The sequence below is a fragment of the Hemicordylus capensis genome, chromosome 4, assembly GCF_027244095.1.
Source record: "Hemicordylus capensis ecotype Gifberg chromosome 4, rHemCap1.1.pri, whole genome shotgun sequence".
NCBI lineage: Eukaryota > Metazoa > Chordata > Lepidosauria > Squamata > Cordylidae > Hemicordylus > Hemicordylus capensis.
In genome coordinates, this window is record NC_069660.1 from 101,996,333 (window position 1) to 102,021,976 (window position 25,644).

General features: G+C 43.5%; 1 protein-coding gene across 2 annotated transcripts in view; it reads right to left on the reverse strand.

Annotated features, from left to right (window-relative positions):
- Window positions 1–17,404, reverse strand: part of KANK4 (KN motif and ankyrin repeat domains 4) — a 58,013-nt gene extending 40,609 nt beyond the window's left edge. For both annotated transcript variants that reach the window (XM_053313399.1, XM_053313398.1), the window contains exon 1: window positions 17,151–17,404. The gene's annotated coding sequence lies outside the window, so the exon portion shown is untranslated. The remainder of the gene's footprint in view (window positions 1–17,150) is intronic.
- Window positions 17,405–25,644: the final 8,240 nt, after the last annotated feature.

Consider the following 25,644-nt stretch of genomic DNA (forward strand, 5'->3'; position numbering starts at 1 on the left):
GTCCACCTCCTCAGGCAATACAGTCTGCAAACTATCCAATATCACATGACCAGACAGTGTATTGGTAATGTCCAGTTCCAGTGCTAGAAAATCTTAGCATCCAAGTCAGAGCGGATATGAGCCATTTTATTTGCAAAAAATGTAATGCAAATCGATAACAGCAGGCTGCCAAAGGATCTATTTGATGGTCTTTGGGACCATCACATAGGAGACTCCAAACCACTCAGAAAAGCTCTGCTGGATGACATTGAGCAGATGCGATGGTGGAGGAAATGTAGGATTTCTTCACCACCATCACTGCCATAGAATAGGCCCTAATACGGGCCCTAGTCTGTGTTTGGTCACATTCATTCTGAGTTTTCCTCCAACAATGCTTAAGTCATCTACCAGCCTTCTTCATTGCCCTCAACTCACCTGTATACCACAGAGTCACTTAAGACTCAGTGGGTCGGGAGAGGACGTTTGTATTGTTTCTCTGATACAAATGGCAGTCTGGATCAAATTGATCCAATATTGGAAAACTTTCCCATCCCATGCGAAAGAATGGTAACCATCAAAATGCCTAGATAGACAAAGACAGATTGAAAGGCAGAATGGGATGAAACTTCTAGGGATGGTAAACCACTGTATGGGTCCCAATTTCACTGAGAGGTGCAGAGTTTCTGAGAAGAACGTGCACCTCCCCTGACTGCACATTTCTGCTTTGCTTAGATCTTTGTTTTGCTTCAACACCTTGAGGTATTGGTAGCCCATTCTAAGAGTACATCCCCCCACAATCCACAGGCTGATATGGGCTAGGCTTTCTGAGAAAGAGTCATGTGCACACCCTTTTCACATTTCTGCTTTGCTTGGATGCTTTGCTCCTGCAAGGACTTTGCTCATCCTAAGAGTCACTAGCAAAAGAACAAGGTCCACCCTGAGACAGAATCTAATATATTATTTCTATGTCTCTTCCCGAAAGCACTATGACTGGGAGAAAACAGGTACAGAAGAACCAATTGCAGCATGCTTTCAACAGCTACAAGCCTGAGAAGACCTTCAAGCAATGGCCAGCTACAGTTGTCAATCAGATAATGCCTCTCCTTCCCCAGTCAGCATTTTCCATAGATGGAACATCATCAGATTCAAAAAGATACAAGCTTTGAAACAAAATAACAGGTGGGGAAAGGCCACGCAATCCTCTGATTTAGTCCGATACGATATGGAAATTTTTGGCCAGTATTTTATCAGATGGAGATTGCTATTAATAAATTTGCATAAGAAACATATGAAGCAAAACCCAGACACTATGGGCAGCTATTGTTCTGATTCAATGCATAGTCCTAAAATCTCTCATGACTACAAACTTACAACTCTCAGGTGTTTTAACTGAACTCTGCGCATAGTTATGAGGAAAATATATACCTTTCCTATTTTATCAGATGACCTCGACGTCAGCCAAGCAACACCATGGCATTGTTAGGAGCAGGGGCATAACTATAATATGTCAGATGTGTTCCAAGAACATGAGCCACTCAGGGAAACTCCAAAAAGAGGGCCACCAAGCCCCCTGCTCAGCACCCCACTTCCAAACGGGGGCTAGCACTAAAAGAAATGGCATTAGCCATACATATGTCCTGAGGGTGACCCTGAGGGTGCATGTGCAGCTGCTGCCATTACTCGCTGGCACTCACCGTGGGAGGAAGTAGATGGGCTGCTTCCTCTCTTGCATGAGGGAGGAAACAGCCCATCTATCTGCTTCATACTGCAAGTACCGGAAGAGAAATTAAGGTAGCAGTGAGGTAGCATCTTTAGAAGGAGGAGGCAGCAGCGGTGGCCAGAGGAGGTAGAGGGTGGTGGCAAGGGGTTAGTGCTGGCCCACACACACACAAATTGAGGAGCAGGGAGCTTAGCAGGGCAGCAGGGTGTCTCCCGACCCTAAACACGGGCTACCTAAGGGTTATGTCAATGGTTGATGGATTCACCAATAATCCAGGAGTTATTGGCTAAAGGCAATATAGGCTATGGCCACCGATATCAGATATTTTCAAAAAGGAAAGAAATTATCTGATTCAAAACAACTTTGTTCAATACATTTTAATTTAACTTAATGACTCTGTCCTTTCCCTCTAAATTCAAGGTTCATCCATAAAGAGAAGTTTTAAATACAGCTGGCAACATACAGCTGCCAACTGATACATGCAGGCCATGAAAAAATGAAAATATTTGGAAAATATTTTGAATTTTTTTCACTGGAAAAAATGTGACAACTATCTGGACACATAAAAGGTCAGTATTTGCTAGTAGGCAGGAAATTGGCACTTTCTAAACAAGAGTTAATATGTGTCAAGTGGAATGTTTGAACTTGGGGTAATGAAAGCAAGATTAAATGTATTATATTTTTCTTTGAAGTAACATGAGAGCCAGATTATTATTTTTTAAAGCCAAGCTCTGATTTAGGGATTTAGATACAAAGCTTAGTAGGCATGTCTACCTCACCTCAAGGGGTTCCCTTTCTGGTCTTGCTACTTTGCATTCAGAATTATAATCCTTAGCTATGCAAAATGCATTGCAGCTGCAAGTTTGTGAAAAGTTACTTTTTCATAAAGATTAAGACCCTTTCCCTCATCCTGACTTTCTCCTTTGAGGTGTCAAGGCAGATGCTAGAAGTGGAGTAGCCATCGGAAAACATAAACCAGCTGGGATAGCTAAAAGGCTGATTTTTGTACTTATATAAATTAATCTGGATGACTCCACACACTACACATTATTCCTTTCTTCCGCCATATAAGGTTAAACACAGCATCTTTAATTTCCCAGCTAAACTCTACATTAACAAACTCTTTGAGGTATAGTAGCGTTCCTAAATTTGATAATGTCCCATGAGACATGAATTCTATGAGACATGAACTCCATGCTCTGCCAGACACAGCACGAAATCCAGTTAAAATCCAATACGAGGTATAAAGTGAAGCAAAGAAAAATTCAGACTAAATTTAAAAGCAGACTTTGGGCTCTATTAACCCATGAATAGCCCTCCTTGGGCAAAGATGCTCTTTGGCCGGCATCATTAAGAAAAGGTAACACAAAAAGACCCATGCATCTACAATAAATTATCCATAGAGAAATGAATATGGTGCAAGAGGGAATGCTTCCATTGACTCCGGCTGCTATGAAGTTCCTTTGATTCGTACCAGCAGCTGAACTGGACCCTAGCAACTGCAGTAATAAGGGAGATGAAAGGTTGTTTCCAAACTCCCCATAGTACTGTAAAATCAAATTTAGTGATACTAAAGATGTTTAGGTGGGGGGGACTTCCTATATCCATTTGATTTAGAGCCAAACTAGACATGCCAGGCCAGTTGTGCATCGGTTTCTCCATTTACATTCAAACCATGGGTGTGGGATCTGCTGTTGGTATACAAAGAAATGCATAGCTGAGGGAACTCATTCCCTGTCCCATCTTACCTTGCTGTGCTCCACTGCTCTAAGCAGTATTCTCTCTAGCCCAGAACCAGGAAGTGAACTGGACAGGCAGAGAATTGCTTCAAGAAGTGAAGAATGCAGTGAGGTAGGATGGGGAGGGGCAGGTTTCCACTTGCCTGTTGACACTCTCAAAGAACTGGTAAAGGTTAGTGCCACAAGATTTGCCCTTGCAGAAGCCATGCTGGGTGTGTGTGTGTGTGTGTGTGTGTGTGTGTGTGAACTTCGCAATGCCTGGACCAATATGAACCAAATTGGGTACAGTTGTAGGGACACCTCAACGGCGTAGTTTGTGTTGATGTCATCCACCCCAATTCAAGATGAAGGCAACATTAAAACATGAGATTAAAAACACACGACACATTAAATCATGACAGACCAAAAAAAAGAGAGGAAAAGAAAAATGGAGGAAAAGAAAATACAAAATACAATATATAGCAATTTAAAATACATCTTTTAAAAAATCAGCTAAAATCAGAACAAAATTTAAATCTTAAAAGGCCTCAGTGAACAAAAATTGTCTTTACCTGGCATCTAAAAGTGATGAAGCCAGGCAAACTTCACTGGAGAGGCTATTCCATAAACGGGGTGCAACCACTGAAAAGGCACTCTCCCTAATAGCCACCTAGTTTGGGAGGGGCACCCAGAGGAGGGCCTCTGAAGAAGATCTTAAGGTCCAGTTAGGGACATATGGGGCAAGGCACTCTCTCAGGCAACCTGGTCACAAGCCCTTTAGGGTTTTAAAGGTTAAAACCAGCACCTTGAATTGGGCCCAGAAATGGACTTGGAGCCATTGCAGCTGATGAAGCACTGGCATGATATAATCAAAACATCCAGTCCCAGATAATAATCTTGCAGCCCTATTTGGTACCAGCTGCAGTTTCAGGATCATTTTCAAAGGCAGCCCTACATAGAACACATTGTAGTAATCTAAGCGAAAGGTTACCAGAGCGTGAGTAACTGTGGCCAAGCTCTCTCTGTCCAGGAAAGGTCGCAGTTGGCATATCAGCTGAAGCTTATAAAAGGCGCTCCGAGCCACAGAGGCCACTTGAGCATCTAGTGACAGTGATGGATCAATGAGCACCCCCAAGCTACGAACCTAGTCCTTCAGGGGGAGTGCAACCCCATCTAGAACAGGCTGAACATCATTCACTTGGGCAGAGGAACCGCCAACCAACAGTACTTCTGTCTTGTCTGGATTGATTCTCAATTTATTCACCCACATCCAGCCCATTACTTCATCCAAGCACAGATTCAGGACAGTCACCGCCTCCCCTGCGCCTGATGATACAACTGAAAGACACAACTGAGTATCATCTGCATATTGATGACACCTCAGGCCAAATCTCTGAACGGCTTGGGTCTGGGCTACCTTAGAGAGTGCCTTCTTCTATATGATCCCCATCGCACACTGAGGTCATCTGGAGAGGTCCGTCTCCAGTTACCACCAGTACGTCTAGTGGCGACTCGGAGCCGGGCCTTCTCTGTAGCTGCTCCTGGCCTATGGAATGCACTCCTGGCAGATATCCACAGTTCAGTCTCACTGTTGGCCTTTAAGGGAGCCCTTGTTTGGCTTGGCCTTCCATAGTTTTTAAATTGTTTTTAAAGTATTTTAATTGATTTTAAATGGTTTTGAATTGTTTTTATATGGTTTTAAGCAATGTGTTTTAAATAGTGTTTGTTTTAATGTTTTTTTAAATTTGTTGTGCCTTTGGATGAGGTGGTCTAGAAATGGAATAAATAAATAAATAAATAACCCACTGAAGTCAATGACAAAGCTCCCATTAACCTCAGGAATGAAAACTTGGTCATCAGAAAAAAGGCAAGCCTTCTTTCCCCTAAACTACCATAGAGTTTAGCAATAGGTAGGCTAGAATGAATGTCAATATCTCTTATTAAAGGTCTGCATATCAGATATGCAGATAATTACATTTTTTTCTTGCCTACTTTCCTTAAGGAAAGTAAACTTAGGAGATCACCCGGCACTCTGTGTGTGTGTGTGTGTGCACGCACGCACACACATGTGTGTGTATATCCCTATCAACATTGCAATGCTTGGACCAATATGAACCAAATTGGGTACAGTTGTAGGGGCACATAGGAACACCCCAACAGTGTAGTTTGGGATGATGTCATCAACCTCAAATCGAGATGGTGGACGTGTGAATGTTTGAAGCACAAGTTAGCTAACTTGTGGACAGTCTAGCCGATTTGAAGCAAATTTGGTACAGTTTTAATGAGTGACACATAGGGACATGTCAATAGTGGTGTGCATCGATCCGGATCCGTCCGGACCGGCAAGGGGGTGGTGGCTACCTTTAAGGGCGGGGGGGTAGAACTTACCCCTCCCGCCGCTCTTCCCCCTCCGGCGCTGCTTTTAGAATCCACGTTTTCGGGGCGGCAGCGTTCTTCCCTGCCGCCCCGGCCCCCGTCGTTGCCCGGAAGTAGTGTAGAAGCCAACACGCATGTGCGCGTCGCAGCGCGCGCACGCCTGGCGTTGCCGTGCGCGTGCGCCGCATACATCACAGGCATGCTGCGTGTGACGTATGCGGCGCGTGCATGCGTGTTGGCTTCTACACTACTTCCGGGCAACGACGGGGGCCGGGGAGGCAGGGAAGAATGCTGCTGCCCCGAAAACGTGGATTCTAAAAGCAGCGCCGGAGGGGGAAGAGCGGCGGGAGGGGTAAGTTCTACCCCCCCGCCCTTAAAGGTAGCCACCACCCCCCCGCCGGACTGGTCCGGATCCAGACCGGTTCGGAGGCCTCCAAAATGGCCTCCAGACCGGTCCGTGCACACCTCTACATGTCAATGGCATATTTTGTGATGATGTCATCCACCCCAATTCAAGATGGTGGATGCATAAACATCTGAGGAGCAAGTGGGCTAACTTGTGATCCACCTAACCGATCTGATCCAAATTTGCTACAGCTCTAGGGACACACAGAGATGCCTCAATGGCGTATTTTGTAATGATGCCATCTACTCTAATTCAAGAAGGTAGACATGTGAATGTTTGAAGTGAAAGTGGGCTAACTTGTGGATTTGAACCATATTTGGTACAGTTGCAGTGAGTGACACATAGAGACACTTCAGTGGCATAGTTTGTAATTATGTCAGTTCAAGATGGCAGATGTGTGAATGTTTGAGATGAAAGTGGGCTAACGTGTGAACCACCTAACTGATTTGAACCAAATTTGGAACAGTTGTAGTGAGTGCGGAATTTGAGGCACAAATGAGCTAACTTGAGAACTGCCTAACTGATTTGAACCAAATTTGCTACAGGTGTAGGGACACTTAGGGCACCTCAGTGATGTAATTTGTGATGATGTCATCTACCCCGATCCAAGTTGGTGGACGTGTGAAAAGTTGAGGCACAAGTGGGCTAAATTGTGGACTGCCTAACTGACCTGAACCAAATTTGGTACAGTTGTAGTAAGTGCCACATAGGGACACCTCAAGTTTGTGATGATGTTATCGACTCCAGTTCAAGATGGCAGATGTGTGAATGTTTAAGGCTGAAGTGGATTAACTTGTGAGGATGGTAATTATCAATTAAGATTACTGAGAAAGAAAAGTAGGAAGATTAGTCTAACCAGAACAACTTGTTTCAAATCTAGTCAAAATGCTATTCTGTTCACATTGTGAACTGATAGCATAGTAGAAATTCTGAGTTACAGACAACTGAAGAAATGTGGTTACACAAACCTTTGGGTGGCTTCCAATTAACATATTCTGTGTGGTGGCTACTTAGATAATGATGCATAGTGACTCTGTAGAGAGCTTGTGTGCAGCCCTCAGTGTCAAACTGATAGAACTGTGACATACTCCCACAATTGCTTAGAAATGCAACAAAACTAGGGACTTGAGGGCAAAAGGCAATATGCAGAATATATTTGTTTAAAGTGACCCTTTGATGTATCTTTAAGAGGCAGTTCTCTGCTCTCATTAATTTCCCCATCAATCACAAAGTGGCTTATTCTTTCTGGAAGCAGGGATGAGGTGAATGTGTGAAGGCAGGTCTGTCAATCTTCTCCCCTGCTCTTAGCTGTTTACAAGAACAGGAATCACATGAAGCCTGGAAAAGGCTTTCCAGATAGTTCAGACTATACCTCAGAACACACTAAATGTGGAGAGGTGGTTTTCTGTTTGATTTAACCTAGAAATATGTTATTACCTCTATTAAGCAGGATTGAGAATCCAGCCAATTTTTCTGCTATCAGCACTTTAACACTAGGATTACTCCTTTTACGCCAGTGCCATCGCATAGGCTTCAGACTAGTTTGTGACCAGAATTAAGTGCCTAGTATTTAGCTCGCCTTACATGTTTCAAAATGATTAATGGTCTGGTTGGATTGGGATAGAAGCAGCATACATTTTACTCTGCCAAGTGCAGATTGCCACTTAAGAAAAGCATGCTTTGCTTATTCTTTATCTGTATTCAACCCACCAGCAGACTCTTCTCTATTCTGAAATCAAAATATTGACAAACAATAGTAAAGGTAAAAGATTACTTTTAAGATATAAAGGTTACATAAAAAAACAAACCAAGGTATCAGCTAAAAGGGAGGGGGGCTGGTGGAGGGGAGTGTGCCTATTGCCGATACCAAATGAAACATATTTAACTAACAGATTAAAAATTTACTTTGTTTTCTTGATTGTATCTTGCTGTTGGTATACAGTAAAGCATCATGACAACTAGGCTGTCATGTTTTAATGGGGAAAGAAATTAGTAGCCAACAGAGAAAACAAAACAAGAGTGTCTTATTTTCCACAAAATGAGGCATAATCCCTTGCAAAGAAGCCTTTACAAGTATATATAATTTTTTTTCCTGGTTTATTAGGACACCTGAACTGGAGATATTTGACATATGCTCAAGCACTCCTTTTCTCAACCTTGGCATAATTTCAGTTGCCATGAGATTTCTGTCCTTCACTATTTAGCAGCAGATCCAAATACAATAATCAAGAAAGCTGATAAGGGTGGAGCTAGTGGCTTACATCCTGTGCAGTGCCTCGATGATCCAAAAGTGGGCCACGCACACTGGTTCTATTTGATTCCAAATCCTTTTCATGCTGGAAGCAAGCTTGGGGAGGCTCTGTGGATCCTAAGAATTGGATCAGCATTTCTTAGGTCATCCGCAGCACTTGTCTCATTAGGAATGATGGGGAAATTGTTGCTTCAGTGCTGATGCCATTCTTAGGAGCCACAGAGCCTCTCCTAGCTTGCTTCCAGCATGGACAGGATGAGGAATCGAATAGAACCAGTGTGCATGAGTCACACTCTTGGATTGGGGAGCAGTATGCAGTATGTAAGCCACTGTACTAAGTGAACCGTGAAAAAAGGGTTTGTTTGACTAGCATACACACTCCTTGTGCAGAGGACCCAGTTTGATCTATTAAAACAAGTATTATTTATTATTTATTTATTCGATTTCTGTACCGCCCTTCCAAAAAAGGCTTAGGGCAGTTTATTTTATTTATTTATTCATTCATTCATTCATCACATTTATATACCGCCCAAACTTTCGTCTCTGGGTGGTTAACATAAAACAATTAAAACACATATAAAAAGTTAAAACAATTCAACAATTTAAAATCAATCACAAAATTAAAACCAACAAATTTTAAAAGGCTGAGAAAGCTTGGTTAAAAAGATGGGGTTTTAGATGTTTTTTAAAAATTGCCAGAGATGGGGAGGATCGTATCTTAGTGGGGAGTGCATTCCACAATCTCGGGGCAGCAACTGAGATGGCCCGTCTCTGTGTAGCCATCAAACGAGTTGGCAGTAACTGGAGACGGACCTCCTCAGATGACCTCAATGGGCGGTGGGGCTCATAGTGAAGAAGGCGCTCTCTTAAATACCCAGGGCCTAAGCCGTTTAGGGCTTTATACGTTATAACTAGCACTTTGTATTTTGCACGGAAACCTACTGGCAGCCAGTGTAACTCCATCAGCAAAGGAGTAATATGGTCTCTCCGAGATGACCCAGAGACCAACCTGGCTGCCGCATTCTGAACCAACTGAATTTTCCGGACTACGTACAAAGGCAGCCCCTCATAGAGTGCATTACAAAAGTCAAGTCTGGAGGTCACCAACAGATGTACCATTGGTTTACACAGAGAAACAACAAATAAGATGGATCTCTGTCCCCAAAGCGCTCACAGTCTAAAAAGAAACATAAGACAGACACCAGCAACAGTCACTGGAGGGATGCTGTGCTAGGGGTGGATAGGGCCAGTCACTCTCCCCCTGCTAAATAAAGAGAATCACCACGTTAAAAGGTGCCTCTCTTTGCCAAGTTGGCAGGAGTTGCAAGTTAGCAGTACTGGAATAAGCGTGGACAGAAGATTGTTTATGGGATATATATTGGCTTAGTATAATATGTTTCTATAAAATTAAAAACCTAGGACACCTATCCTTTATTATTTACCCAGAACTTATTTCATTTCAGATATCCCTAAGGCTGGCTTTCTACCACTGGCGACACCTATGACTGTCAGCCAATAATTCAATTTTTGGAACTACTCTCTCAGTATGCTGACTGTTTTTAAAGACAAGCATGCCTGAAATTAAATCTTATACATATGAATACACAGATTTAATTAACAAGCTAACTTGTTAACCCCTTCTAACTGGGCAAAGAGGCACCTTTTTAACATGGTGATTCTCTATCTTATTTATTTGTTATTTCTCTATGTAAACCGCTTTGGAAATGTTTGTTGAAAAGCGGTATATAAATATTTGTTGTTCTTGTTGGAAGAACTATAGATGATATACTGTACAGAACAATGATACTTTCATAACTTTTGATGTAACATTATTAAACAACAGTATTCCTCAAAAGGAAGCACTGACAGTTATTAAGAGTATAGTATTCTTAAGATGGATATTAAGAATATGAATTTTTGGTAGTGTTCTCATGACCTGCGTGTTCATAGTTAAAGGGTTAACTACATTGGTGAGCCAGGAACACACCTGCAGAGCATGACGTGAGAATCCATGCTGATGGATTCTGATCACTAGGGATGTGCACAGAACCGTGGCAGGGAGGCTCGAAGGCAGCAGGGGTGCCACTTTAAGAGTGGGGGAGGGTGCACTTACCCCTCCCGCTGCTTTCCCCCCACCTGTGTCCATTTTCGTAAAAGCTCATCGGGGCAGCAGCGTACCTCCCTGCTGCCCCATTGTCTGAATTTAACCAGAAATCCCCAACGTGCCTGCACATGCTGGCACATGCACGCACCTGTGCCGGTGCATCGGGGACTTCTGATTATATCCTGACAATGGGGGCAATGGGGCAGCAGAGAGGTATGCTGCTGCCCTGATGAGCTTTTACAACAAGGGACGCCAGCAGGGGGAAAGCGGCGAGAGGGGTAAGTGCACCCTCCCCCGTTCTTAAAGCGAGACACCCCCTGCTGTCGAACCAGTGGAACCACCGGTTCTCCAAACCGGTTCCGTGCACATCCCTACTAATCGCTGTTTCACTGCCATGGTTAATCAGGATTAATCTAAGATAAGTAACTACAATCAGATTGTAATGAGCCTCACCAATATTTAAAAGGTTTTCTTATCTTCCCTTCAAGAATAAGAAAAAGCTATCTGCATGATTCCACCATAACAGATTTATTTATTTTTAAAATCATTTTGTATATCCCAACGAGCCCAGAGCGGTGTACTACCCTCACAACAACCCTGTGAAGTAGGTTAGGCTGAGAGGGAAGTGACTGGCCCAGAGTCACCCAGCTAGTTTCATGGCTGAATGGGGATTTGAACTTGGGTCTCCCCGGTCCTAGTCCAGCACTCTAACCACTACACCACTCTGACTCTTCTGAGAGTTGCATAAATTGAGAGTTGATTCTGAAGTAACAAAAACAGAGCTAGCATACCTGTCATTTTATCAAGTCTTAATTGTGAACATTAACAGAACAAGGTTTTTAGATTTTTAAGAACTGTTTAATGCTTATTAAGAATATTGTTAAATAATTCATATTGGGGTCTCAATGGCACTCTTTTATGAAAAGTATGTTTTATATGTCATGTATATAAAGTCAGACGGGTTCAGATGTCACACAAATTCATGGTTTGAGTCTGGTTCCATGCAACATTCGCAAGCCTTAGGCTCACATGCTCCTTCTTTCATATCCTGGCTTTGCAAAGTGTGCAAAAATGTAGTTAGAACAAAGACAAATTTGCTGGATTCAGATGTCACAACTAATGCTGATTTGTTCTAAACCAGGCCCAGACTAAACCAGGCCCAGAAAGTGTCACACTTTCTCCCCTTCCCTGCAACAGGAAAGGGGAAGTGTGCAGACCCAAGGTTTGGGAATATAATGCCGATACAGGATTAAACCATGGTTCTCTGTGACATCTGAAACAAGTTAGTATGTTTTACAATACCTTGTTTGAATGATACTTTCTGAGATGTTTTTAAATTGTCTCTGCCAGTGTTTGTACTTGAAACATTTTAAGAAATGTGTGTGTTAAGAAACTGGAGGGCATTGACAAATAAATAACACAGCTTTCTTCAGCACCTTTTAAAGGTCTGCATCCTTGTCTCTTTGTTTTAATTGAAATACCCTTTAATGTTCCACCTGGTACAGATCTACAGAAGTTCCCATCCCTACGCCAGAATTATATTGGCAATAATGCTTTGAAATAAATTCCTCCTAAAGATTCTCTCATTCATTAGATAACCACTCCTAAATATTTGGGCTGAATTGGCTCTCAGAGGCCTGAGAGTGTGGGAGGTAAATCCCTCAGGAATGAGAGATTCTCAGTTATAGACTCTTCAGAATATAATGACCCAATTACTTTAGGTGCTTCAGTTTATCTTTCCCTCATATTATCTGCAAATCTACACTCAAAACAAACAAACCAACGTCTCTGTAATTTAACCAATTCTGGTTAAATTCTCTCAGCATGAAATAGTGAATACAGTTATTCTGTTTCAAAATGCTCCAATATTGTAGCAATGAAAGACAGTTTAAAAATAGCAATAGCACTTACATTTATATACCGCTTTATAGCCGGAGCTCTCTAAGCGGTTTACAATGATTTAGCATATTGCCCCCAACATTCTGGGTACTCATTTTACCGATCTCGGAAGGATGGAAGGCTGAGTCAACCTTGAGCCCCTGGTCAGGATCGAACTTGTAACCTTCTGGTTACAGGGCGGCAGTTTTACCACTGCGCCACCAGGGGCTCTTAATTCTTAAAAAGTGTTCTTAATTCATAAGTATGCAACTTGAGAAAAAGTAAAGCTATGCCGTCGAGTCAGTGTCGACTCCTGGTGTTCACAGAGCCCTGTGGTTGTCTTTAGTAGAATTCAGGAGGGGTTTACTATTGCCTTCTTCCATGCAGTAGGAGATGATGCCTTTCAGCATCTTCCTATATCGCTGCTGTCTGATATAGGTGTTTCCCATAGTCTGAGAAACATACCAGCGGGGATTTGAACCAGCAACCTCTTGCTCCCTAGGCAAGTTACTTCCCCAGTGCACCATTAGGTGGCTTCTACAACTAAAGCCTCAAGCTAAAAAAAATTGCCAGCTATATTTTAAAGAAATGGGGTGTGACAGTGGTCAAATCAAGGAAGTAAGCCCTGCTCAGGCTGCTTCTATTTCTCAACGCTATACCTGGCAAGTTTTGTCTCCTGTTCTCCATGATTGCAGTGTTTCTCTGAAGAGACGACAACTGGACTAGTGGGAAGATCCTTTCTGTGATTAGAATGCTGGGGTGCCCCAGCATTCTAATGGGGTGCCACTAGTACAGCATTTGTCTTTTTAGACAACCACCAGATCATGGACTGTGGAGGAGTGGGCTTTTAGCACATGTCACAGTAGGGGCAGAGCTTGCCGAGATGCTCCTGTATCCACACTGAGCATTCCCACTTTCTATATGCTTGACCAAAGCTTTAGACTTTACAGCAGATAATCCTCTCCCAACAGCAATTCCTGTCATATGACCTGCAGTGGGAGCCTTCTCACGTTGGTTGGTAGTCTCCCAAAGTTATTTTCCTTCCCTTTCAAGTGCAGCTTTTCCTCAACCCTGAGCAAGTATTTCATCTTATCACCTTTCAAATTCAGCCCTCAGAGCAGAATTACACCTTATGGCCGATATGTGACTGCCATGGAAAAGTAGTGGCCCCACATATACTTCTTCTCTTTCTCCTGTACTGCAAAACAAATGCTGTGATGCCATTGGTTGTGAGCTTCCTGTCCCACCTCCACTTCATTAGTTGACATGCTGGGAAAACTTGAGACTTGATGATGTTTTGCATTGGTACTGGAAGACAAAGGAGGAGGTGGGTGCCACAGATCTACTGCATCAGCCATTATGTCTACTTCCAGCTTCAGTCTCTACTTCCTTCACCACTTGCTTCACCAGACTTAGATCTGGCTTTTGGTACTTGACTATGGAGTGGAATCATAACATTCATTATCCTAAATGTGGTCTTCTCATTTCTCATGGTTGCCTTAGCCTGCTAATTTAGCAAAGAGGCACCTATATAAAGTGGTGGTTCGGTTTATATAGCAGGCGGAGAGCAACTGGCCCTATCCATCCCCAGCACAACATCCCTCCATTGATGGATGCATAGCAACCTGGTCATTGATGGTGTCTATCTCATGTTTCTTTTTTAGACTGTGAGCCCTTTGGAGACAGAAAGCCATTTCATTCATTCATTCATTGAGGGTATTCTCATGATCACTGGAAAGCGGGCTCAGGGAGCTTAGCCCACTTTCCAGTCACTGTGGGAAACACCGGGCTCACAGATGAGCCTGGTGGTTCCAAAGCGGGTAACCCGCTAAAGTACCCCTCCCATTAAACAAGGTTAGCTGAGCGAGCGCCCTGCTAACCACGTTTATTTGATCGTGTATTGCTGCGGCACGGCTCCACAGCACAGCAACACATGAGGAGACCCCCGACAGCATCCCGGGCTCAGAGGTCTCTCCAGGATGCCCCGTGCGCTCACACAGGGCATCCTGGAACTTCCAGGGGCCACATGGCCCCCGATCCCCGCAGCCCTTGCCAGCTGCGTGACGGAGCCGGAAGTTGTGTGGGCGGCCGATCTGGCCACCCAGGGCTGCAAGAATGATAGTCTGAGGGGAAAGCGGGCTAAGCCGGCTCTCCCCGCAAACCTCCTTCTGGAGACTCTCACTGATCGTGAGACTTGCCTCCTTCATGCATTCATTTATTTATTCACATCTTTGTAAACTGCATTGGAAACTTTTGTTGAAAGGCGGTATAAAATTATTCGCTGTATTCCTACTCATAGCCCAGTCTTAGCTGCTCATGAGAACAGCCTCACTGAGTCAGACCATTGGTCCTTCTAGCTCAGTATTGTTTACACAGACTGGCCGCAGCTTCAGGCAGGAATTTCAGGCAAGAGTCTTTCCCAACCCTTTATGGAGATACCAGGGATTGAATTTGGGACCTTCTGCATACAAAGTAAATGCTCCACCTGTGAGCTACAGCCTCATCTCTCAAAACAGCTTAATCCTACTAACAAACTCAGTATTCAAGCCTGGTTATTGTGTTATGCTCTTTATATAAAATGTATTTTCTTTCTTGGAAAAGTCATTGTGATGACTCCGAGATGTTCTGCGATCTAGTCCTGATCCGAAAGTTATTCACGGTTGCTGGTTAAGTGCTAGTCACTCTGGACTCATTCTGCCAGACAGATAGCAGCTTGCTTCCCTGGCTAGTAGAGTTGCCTGCAGAAGAGAAAGGATTCTCTTAGCTTTCAAGTAATTACCCTGATTCAAAGCAAAATAATTTTTCCAGAAAACCAGAGAGCCAGCCAAGACCACAAAACTAGATACATGCATTTTTTAGGGACATGATTCTGAGCAAGCATGGTAGTATCCCATCCTCACATGCTCCCTACATGCTTTTAAAGGGCATATCCTCAGACCCACTTACTGTACAATTAAAGATCCAGTGAAAAGTGATTCTCTGTTCATTAGCACCACTACTGTTTTTGACTATCATGGACACCTACTGGTTAGTTTCTATGACATCTCAGATAACAAAATATAAAAATATACAGAGATTCGCACACATGGTACAAAACTTTCAAAATGACACTTTCCAAGAAAAGCTCTGCTCTACTACATGAGTGCTCATGTAGCCCTTTAAAAGGGAAGGGGGAGAGAGATTGAGAAACTTGAGCAAGGTTATCCCCTATCTGGAAGCAATGTCTAGTTATTCCAGAAAAACCTTTTCCTTATATGATCTTGAAAGGATGTGTATTATTTTCCTATCCCACCCCTCCTTTCCAGCATAGAAGGATTCAGTTCCTGTTTAAATAAATCAAAAGCTAAAGGGGTGAACATGTTTCCACACAGCATGGATAGTACAAAAGGAGTCACTACAATAAACCCTAGAAGTGATTATCTGTAGATGGTATTGGAAGAAAGAAGCCTCTTGATTTTGGACAAAGGAGTCAAAGTGGGCAGGAAGGGAAGTGCAAGCTTCTGAGCAGCATTTCTCTGCTCTCTGTGCAGAGATGCAACTCACCTTCTACTGCTGAGATGGGTGGTCTATCAGTTCAAACACATTCGTGCCAGAACACCACTAGGTGGGTTCAGAGGTGTGCCTGACATACAAGTGCAGGTTTTCAAAGGAGCTTACTATCCAGACATTAATCCAGTCACATAAAATTGGTACGATTTATTTCAACTGATTGCTACATGGAAAAACCAGCAATTTCAGCAAAAGAAGGACATCTTAAAACTATTTTTGCCATGTCAGACATGAAAAAAGAGTGGTCAATTTTATATACACATTCACTCCAGAAACAATTCTTCCTTTGCTTTCCCACAATTGTTTTTTCCCCAACACAGAATTATGTGCATGCAGAATACAGTAGAACAGGCACCCCTTCAGCCCCACCTTTCCCTATAAGCAGGCACTTTTAAGATACAAATCCTAACACGACGCCTGAGAGTAAGGCACTCTGTACTTGTTCTGGGGCAGCATGCTTCTTAAATACTCCAGCCTGAAATTCTGCGCGCGCGCACGAACTAATTCTCAGACAAACGGGAGGAGCATCTGAGTAGCACGACTAGAAAACCCAAGTGGGGTGTCTGACAGAACCTTGAGAACTGGGGATCCGCTGCCCTCAGCACATTACAGGAATGATCAGATTCCCAGCGCAGCCACTGAGCGGCCCTTGGAAAGCTGTTGGCTTAATAACTTGTCCTTGAGTTTCTAAGAGGGCAGGCACAGATTCCATTCCTTCCCTTTGCCCGTCTCTCCTCTAGGGGGCAGACTCTCCGTGGAAACAAGACGCTAAGGGGGAGCTAACTGCCCTGGGGAAATAAAGAGTCCTGAGCACAGAAGGCTTGCCCAGCTCGCACCCGTCCCCGACTCCGTCGGTGAAAGCAGCTCCTAACCGCGGTCCGCCGGCGCCGCCAGCAAATCTCCCCGCTGCGAATTCCTCGCCGCTCCCACTCGCTCCCCTTCGAATCTTCCGCCCTTGCCCCACCCGCATCCCTGCCGGGTCTGCCCCGAGGTTAGCCCTTGAGATCACGGTCCCATTGGTTTGCAATGATCGTCATAACTATTAAAAAATAAGAGACTGAAAAGGCTCGCATGTTGCTTAAGGCAGCCCCTCGCCTTAAGCTCAAGCGGCGGGGATGAAGAAAAGCGCACAAAGGAGGAGGCAAGTTTTCTCCTTTTCTTTTTTTTACCTGGGCCCCGCCGTGGCTCTGACTGCAGCTGGCCGCTGGCTGGAGTGAGCCCATCAGCCGCGCAGAGGCAGCGTCCGCCCCTCTTGGGTCCGGTGCCCTGCCTGCGCCTTGTGGGCTGCTGCTGCTGCTGCAGCTACTCCTCCTGCAGCCCCGCTCCCTCGGCCGGCAGCATAGCGCTCTCTGGAGTCCAGCGAGGGGCTTCGGCAGCGGGGCTTCTTCTCAGCAGAGTTTACGAGCCTTCTCGCTCGCTGCAGGGAAAATCTGCCCACAATGCTCTGGCGTTGCAAAGAGCCTCCCCCCTCCCCTTCGCGGCTCCGGCTGGTGGGCAGCAAGCCATCTCTCTTGTGGTTACAGTCAAGCCGAACAGTCGCGGGTCGTGGATGTCGGATGTGTTTCATTCGTGTACAGCTGCAGCCCGGGCGGGTAGCCTCGCTTGGGGGCTTCCATCCTTTCTTTTCTCTCTCGGAATATCTCTTATGTTCATTTTCCGAGCTCATTGCTGCGCTTGGAGGTGACTGGATAATGCAGGCGCTGGACCAAGGCTGCGTTTTATTTGCCCGAGCTTTTTAATCTACTCATTTTAGCTGCTGCTGTTTCGATCATCCTGGTTTCTTGTTCTTCTACTGTACACGATTTACTTGTATACTTCTATATGGTTGCATTTTTCTTTTGTAAGTTACTTTGATAATATTTATGACGAATGACAACGACTAATATATATACTATATTTATATACCGCGTTTCAACACAAGTTCCCAAAGTGGTTTACATATTAATTAATTAACTAATTAAATAAATAATTAAATAAATAAACTCGTTCCATGCCCCCAAAGGGCTCGCAAGCTAAAAAATAAATGAAAGATAAACACCAGCAACAGCCACTGGAGGCATGGTGTGCTGGGGATAGATAGGGTCCATTGCTCTCCCTCTGCTAAATAAAGATAATCATTACTGTATTTTTAAAAGGTGCCGCTTTGCTCAGTTGGCAGGGGGACGTTTATTTAGCATTTGTTTAGCACACCGCTTTTTTAGTGTGCAAAAGCACTTCACATATGTAAAGTATGACATCTTTACAACAGCCCTGTAAGGTTAGTATGTACTGTTATTATCATGCTACAGCTGAAGCGGAGGAGTGACTTGCCTACAGTTACATAGCGAATTCATGGAAATGTGAGATTCAAACCCCAGGAAGTCCTAATTTGCAGCTCAGTCTCTTATAGCCACTACAACAGCTTTCTGAGACAAAGTTTCAAAGCAGGCTAAAAGTGTTTAAAATAAACACAGAAAACCTCTGACTTCAATTTGCATAAAATAAAGATTAAACCATATAGAACCCTTAAAACACTGACAGCAATGTATAATTGGGACTTTAATGGCTGTACACAAAGAGAGCTTGATTTTATTCAGCAGAACTCACTGCTGGGACCCATTATGAATGCTGGTATTCCATCCTGGAAACAGGTACAATATGTGCTTTTGTACACATGCAGATTGCCTACAAACCCCTCACATCTGAGATTAGGGAGAAGAGTTTACAGATCAGAAGAAGGCATGATTTACTAACAATATGGCCATATATTGCCTTTGTACGTAGTCTGGAAACTGCAGTTAGTCCAGAATGTGGCAGCCAGGTTGGTCTCTGGGTCATCTCGGAGAGACCATATAACTCCTTTATTGAAGGAGCTACACTGGCTGCCGATAAGTTTCCGGGCAAAGTACAAGGTTTTGGTTATAACCTATAAAGCCCTAAACAGCTTGGGCCCTGGGTATTTAAGAGAACATCTTCTTTGCTATGAACTACACTACCCCTTGAGATCATCTGGAGAGGTTCGTCTGCAGTTGCCACTGGCTCATCTGGTGGCTACTTAGGGATGGGTCTTCTCCACTGTTGCCCCGAGGCTTTGGAACACACTTCCTGCTGAAATAAGAGCCTCCCCATCTCTTACAATTTTTGAAAGGGCATTCAAGATGCATTTGTTAACCCAGGCTTTTAATTAAATATTGTCTTAATTGTGTTTTAATAGTTCTAACTTTTTAAATTTTAATTGTTGAAATATGTTAATCTTTTTATTGGTTGTTTTTATTGTCTTGTAAACCACCCAGATAACTTGCATTTTGGGCGGTATAAAAATATGCTAAATAAAACAATAAAAATAAATAAAATATTTTAAGGTCCCAGTGAACCCAGAGGAATTTGCTTCCAAGCAACCCCCAATCTCTACTACAAATGTGTGCTTAGAACATAGCTCTCTACCATTACAGTCCCAGCCAAAAGGTAAGAATAGCTCTCAATGGTTTGGGGGCCATTGTATTCTGCACCAGTCACTGTGGGAAGCCACGTGCATAGTGCATTATTGTAGAAACCTATGCAAACATTGATGACTTTGCTAAATTTTACATATGGAGAAATAATGTTACCTAACTGACAGTCCCAGGCTTAAGCTGGGGAAAATTCACAGTTTGTGCAAAATTGCTCTCTCAGGGCCACTTCTCACATAACAGAAAACTGGTTCCCCAGAGTTGGATCTCTTTTCTTTACTGTACAAGGGAAGGGGGGATTGGTGTCTGCAGTTATGTGGGAAACAACCTGGAAGTCAAGGCTTCTGGGCACTAGGGATGTGCACGAACCGGTTCAGAGGCCCTTTTACGGACCTCTGAACTGGTTCGAAGTTTCGGCGGGTTTGACGGCAGGGGGGTTTACCTTTAAGGTGCAGGGAGGGTGCTCCCCCATTCCACGTTTCCTTGCTGGCACTGTGTTTGAAAACTGTGTTTAAAGGAGGGCAGTAGCGTATCTCCTTGCTGCGTCGGTGCATGTCAGGCCAGAAGTGCCTGGTGTGCATGTTGGACTTCTGGTCCAACATGCACCGGGGTGGCAAGGAGATATGCTGCCGCCCCGTGGGACAGTTTTTAAACACAGTGCCAGTGGGGGTGATGGGAGGGATAAGAGCACCCTCCCTGTTCCTTAAAGGTAAACCACCACCGCCTGCCAGTGCCGGTTCCATGCACATCCCTACGGGGCACATGTGCTGCTGGTGTTTGCATGCATGCCGATTTAGGGGCCTGACTTTTCCTGTAATGTGTGAAGTGGCTCTTCATCTGCAAAATGGAGATTAAAGGATAAAAGTATGTTTGAGAGAATAAAAAACTTCATTTTCACATATGGATAGGCACTAGTATGGTCTGAATGAAGGATTGAGTCTAAAAAGCCATAACACTCAACTCACTAGAGGACTCTACCGGTCACTTACTTGCAGTCTAGCACACTTCACATAATTATTGTGTGAATAAAATGAACGTGGGGAATTATATATTGTTATCCATTCCTTCTTTCCTTCCTTTATTTTATTCTATATGCTACTTTTCTTTAAAAGCTCAATGCAATGAAAATACACTGCCCTGAATTCCTTGAAGGAAGGACTGGATACAAATGTAATGTTTTTCAGGATTATATTTTTTTAAAAAACTGGGGTTGCTTCTTTCCCATATTAATATTGGTATTTAGTATCTGATCCTGATGAAAGTTGCTAAATAAAACCACAAAGGATATTGGACCTATAAGACCTATTGCTATGATTCTATGGAAGTTGTGAGCCACTATGACCTGGTACTAATCTCCAGTGTTGCCCTTCTTAAGGTCTATGATGAGACAAAATGAGGTAAAGGGTGTGCGTTCTCCTTACATAACCACAATTATGGGGAAAGTAGTAACCATTTGTGCACCCCACATGCCTGTAAATGGCAGCTTGCCATTTTTCAAAGAAGGACATGTCCCATTTTAGAAGTGTTGTGATATGTTCCAGAAGTTGGTGCAACAGTACACTGTCATGATACATGAGCTCAGAACATCTTTGGCAGTCCATTACAGAGACTTGCCTGGAAGAAAGGTTTGAAGAAAGCAAGTTTAGAGACCGTGCACATACCTGCCATATTTGTGTTGAAAAATGGTGGAGTCATTTGCCACACACACAACTGGAATTCTGACAGCCAGTGGCAACCATCTCAAGACAGATTGTTATGCAAATGTTCAGATTCTGCTCAACCATGTCTTTTCTCCATGAGCTGGAAATGTTGTATTCTATCCAGTATCTTTTTGTTTTGTTGTTTAGAAGTTTGTCTCAGTGGGGAGCCTGTAGAGTGTGTGTGTGTGTGGGGGGGGGAGTCTGAAAGGAAAAGGGAGGGAAAGGAGAAGGAGAAAATGGAGTTGTTCTGAATAAGCTCTTGGTTCAATCTTGTAAAGATTACTTGTGTTTATGAGGGAAGCAGCTATAAAATAGAAAGCTGCAGAGATCCATTATGAGTTGAAATGTATATAAGGTAGCCGTTACAAACTGGGTGGTCTTGTGCCTCTACAGAATCAAGAAGCCCTTCACCCTAATAGCAGCCTTTGGTCAATAGGCTTTAATAGAAATATGGCCCGAGCTTCGATAGTCAATGCTAAGCACTTAGCACAAGAGAAGATGACCAGAAACTAGCTGAAGATAGTTGCCACTTCACAGGTTTTAAGTGATTGCTGTGATATTTATTGAGTTCTGTGTCTTGTGAGCTGTTCAGCCACTATTTAAAAATACGTTCTGTCTTCATAGGAGGCAATGGGTAATAATTCTTCATCTGCTTGTGTTTTAACCAAATTAGTGTAGGGCCTGCTACACCTTTCCCTGTCTCCCCAGCCTCTGCCCATGAGCTCAACCTGACAAGATATGGCCTTGTTCAGTGTGGTATTGTTCTCAACATGCAAATTCAGCAGTTAAGTGTGTGCTCTGCTCTGCTCTTTGGCCTTACATCTTCTCCTAGACGAGGGGCACTTGGTAGTCACAAAGCAGCACTCCCATTAATGCAAGATCAGGTTCCCCAGAGCACGCCAGGTCCCACTCATCAATCTTTCCCCTTGAAGCAAGCAATGTGTTGCTCAGTGCTGAGAGCAAGATGCCCTACAAGGTGAAAACTGATCCCCTTGGACTTGTTTCTGAGCAATAAACTATTTAAGGCTGAAAATATGTTTGTTTCTCTCCCTGATCCAGAAATGCACCCTTGTCACCTATATCGTGTCCCAGAATGTATGGTGTGGATTGGCTCAGTTATGCAACAAAAGTCATATTTTCTAGAATGGTGCGAAGACCTTTTTTCCTTTTTTTTGCAAATTAACAAGTGAGGCTAGAATTGAAGCAGCTTAATTAACTAAGGAGAGAAAGGTGTCGACAGGAGACAACATGCAGCCAGCCTCTCTGCTTCTCAGTGGCGGCACCAGAGAAAAAAGGGAGTGGGGCACAGAAGGAGCAAAGTGCATTTATGGGTGGCCATTATCCATAATATGTGCCTCACATATTAGATTTTTGAAACAGAATTGGGGGCAGGCGAGGGGACAAACTACTTGTCTGGGGGAAGCACTTGGCCTGCTCTGGAGCTACCCTTGCTGCTTATCATTATTTTAATAAAATATAAAGTCTAAAAATTGTGAACTATAATGAAAAATACAGTTAGGCTTGAACCCCTACAGTCTCCTATTTGTTGGAGGTGTAATTTAGAAATAGGAACACTGATGCATATGGTTTGGTCTTGTTTGATTTGTATCAAAATTGTTTAATTCTGGTCTGAAACCCATAAGATTGTTAATGTGACTTTGCGTCTTTTTTTTTGCATTGTTTTTTGCTTGTTGGGGATGTTCATGTGCTTTTGGGGTAAGATCTTTTGAGTATGGGGAGTTGCTAAAAAGTTTATCATGCGACACTCAAAGGACAGATCCTCTCTTGACTTCTCGCTTTGGATAACTAATATGTGTTCCCTATTGTCATTTGAAATGTTTTTCTTTTGACAGCGTGTCAAAGAGGAAGAGTTTTTAGAGCTCTGGCCTAGTTTTAATGAACTGCTTAATACCTTGGAAGAATCCCCTCTATTATTATATCTAATACTATTTAAATATGTAAATTATAAGGGGTTTATGCTTTCCCCCCTTGTTGATTATGTGGATTATTATCTTTTTTGTTGTTGGTTGTATTAGTTGAAATAAAGAGTTGGGAGGAGGACTGAACCCCAAAGTATGTACAGATGCCATTCTTCAAAAGGCATACCCTGGCATTTGCCTGCAATGTCATAGGGTATGATGTTTCTAGACAAATGTAACATGAAAGAAAGTGAGAAGTGAAAAGAACTGAGGCATTTTAATAAAAAAAAATTAATGAGAGAGAACATCTATGTGCTTGTAACTTTCGCTCCCACTGACATTCTTTCTTTCACAAACTTTCCTTCATTGACTTTCATAATGTATCATATAGAGCAGGGATTCTCAATGTTGGGTCCCCAGATGTTACTGGACTTCAACTCCCATAATCCCCAGCTCCAGTGGCCTTTAGTTGGGGATTATGGGAGTTGAAGTCCAATAACATCTGGGGATCCAGCATTGAGAATCCCTGATATAGAGGATGGTACACTTCTTCTAATGTATTCTATAGAAAAACCCACCCACGTTATTATACTTGGCAATCTTAGTATACGTGATTGGCACACATGATCATTCTCTCAATTTCTTACCTTCATGTTTGCAAGCATCCAACCAAAAATGGGGAGTGTGCCCAGCTTTCCTACCCAGGCTGGGCACTCTTCCTACCCCGATAGTGGTCACGTGAACAAACCTACCACGTTTACATAATAACAGCCTTGCTGGATTAATCCCAACTTGGCACATCAAGTCCAGCATCCTGTTCCCTACAGTGGCCTGGAGGATGCCTCTGAGAAGCAAGAGGCAGACCCCCAGAGGCAAGAGATGAAGGCAGACCCCCTTCTCCTGCTGTTGCTCCCCCACAACTGGTATTCAGAGGGATCCTGCCTCTGAACTGGGAAGTATCCTATAGCCATTGGGACTGGTGGCCATTGATGACCTGTCCTCTGTTTTTGTATAAGTAGACAAATTGCATCATATCAATGTCCATTATTTTCAAAATAACAGCTTTACTAAAAAAAATATTATGCAAAGACCATTTATTATGTTCAAGAAGTGAATGATGGTATTCAAACAGACTCCCATAAGGTATAACTTCATCTCTGGCAGGAAAGTCCCTGAAGCTGATTGGTTGAGTTGGTATGATGTCTTGAAATGCTCAGTTGCTCAGAAGAACTGCCTGAGCGGATTGTCTTGAGGATAGCTGATGACCGGGAAGATATGGAACAGGCCAGAAGCAAAGAAGCTGAGGAAAGGATGTGATTAACCAAGAAAGAACAAACCAATAAAAAGGTTAATGGAGAATGAGTCTTGAGGAAAGGGACTTAGGAAACATAAAACTGAGGTCAGAAGAACAGGATAATCAGAGAAAGGGGTCTACAGAATCAGGCTCATTCCCCATGCTATGAGACAGTGCAGCAGAGTGAGGCTTGTGAGCCAATGGCTGGAGAGATGTATAGGGGAGAGGGCTAAGCAATGCACACAGCGTTCTCGATTGGACCAATGGGTTTGGAAGGGCTGGACAATTTAAAAGCTCGCTCTTCCACCCCTGCTGCAATCTATGTTTGAGCACCATCCTCCCACCCATCCAGGCAACAGCGCAGGCTTAGCCAGTTGCTGTTCATGGGTCAAGAAGGAATTCACCTCTCTCCATTGACTTCTATTGGGACTCTTTAAAGTTGTGTGTGTATGGTGTTGTTGTTTTTGCCAATTTTGTACTACTTATACTGAAGAGGAGAGTTCTAGGTCAAAGTCACACTCCTTTTGTTTGATTTGTATCAAAATTTGGCCACAGGTGAGGCTGTGGATACAGGATGCATAGGTGTAGGGCAGGCCTGCTCCACTTAGGCCCCCTAGCTGCTTTTGGTCTACAACTCCCATCATCCCTAGCCATAGTAGCCAATAGTCAGGGATTGTAGCCCAACATCTGCAAGAAGGTCAAAGTTGTGCAGTTTAAAACATCTTAAAAAAGAATTAAACTATCAAAACAATTAAAACCCTGAAAACCAGGTTAACATTAAAACAATTAAAACTGATTAAAAACCCTGAAAGGCCAGGCCAAACAGATGGGTTTTAAGGGCTCTCTTGAAGGTCAGTAAGGAATCAAGATTACGAATTTCTGCTGGGAGTGCATTCCACAGTCTGGGAGCAGCTACAGAGAAGGCCCATCTCTGAGTCGCCACCAAACGAACCGGTGACAACTGGAGACGGACCTCCCCAGATGACCTTAACGTGCGGTGGGGATCATGTAAAAGAAGGCACTCTCTAAGATATATTGGACCCAAGCCGTTCAGGGCTTTAAAGGTAATAACCAGCACTTTGTATTTTGCCCGGAAACATATTGGCAGCCAGTGTAACTGTTTCAAAACAGGCATCATATGGTCTCTCTGGGTTGCCCCAGAGACCAATCTGGCTGCCGCATTCTGAACTAACTGAAGTTTCCGGACTATGTACAAAGGCAGCCCCACGTAGAGTGCGTTGCAATAGTCAAGCCGGGAGGTTACCAGCTGATGCACCACTGTTTTGAGGTCATCCTCTTCGAGGAATGGGCACAGCTGTCGA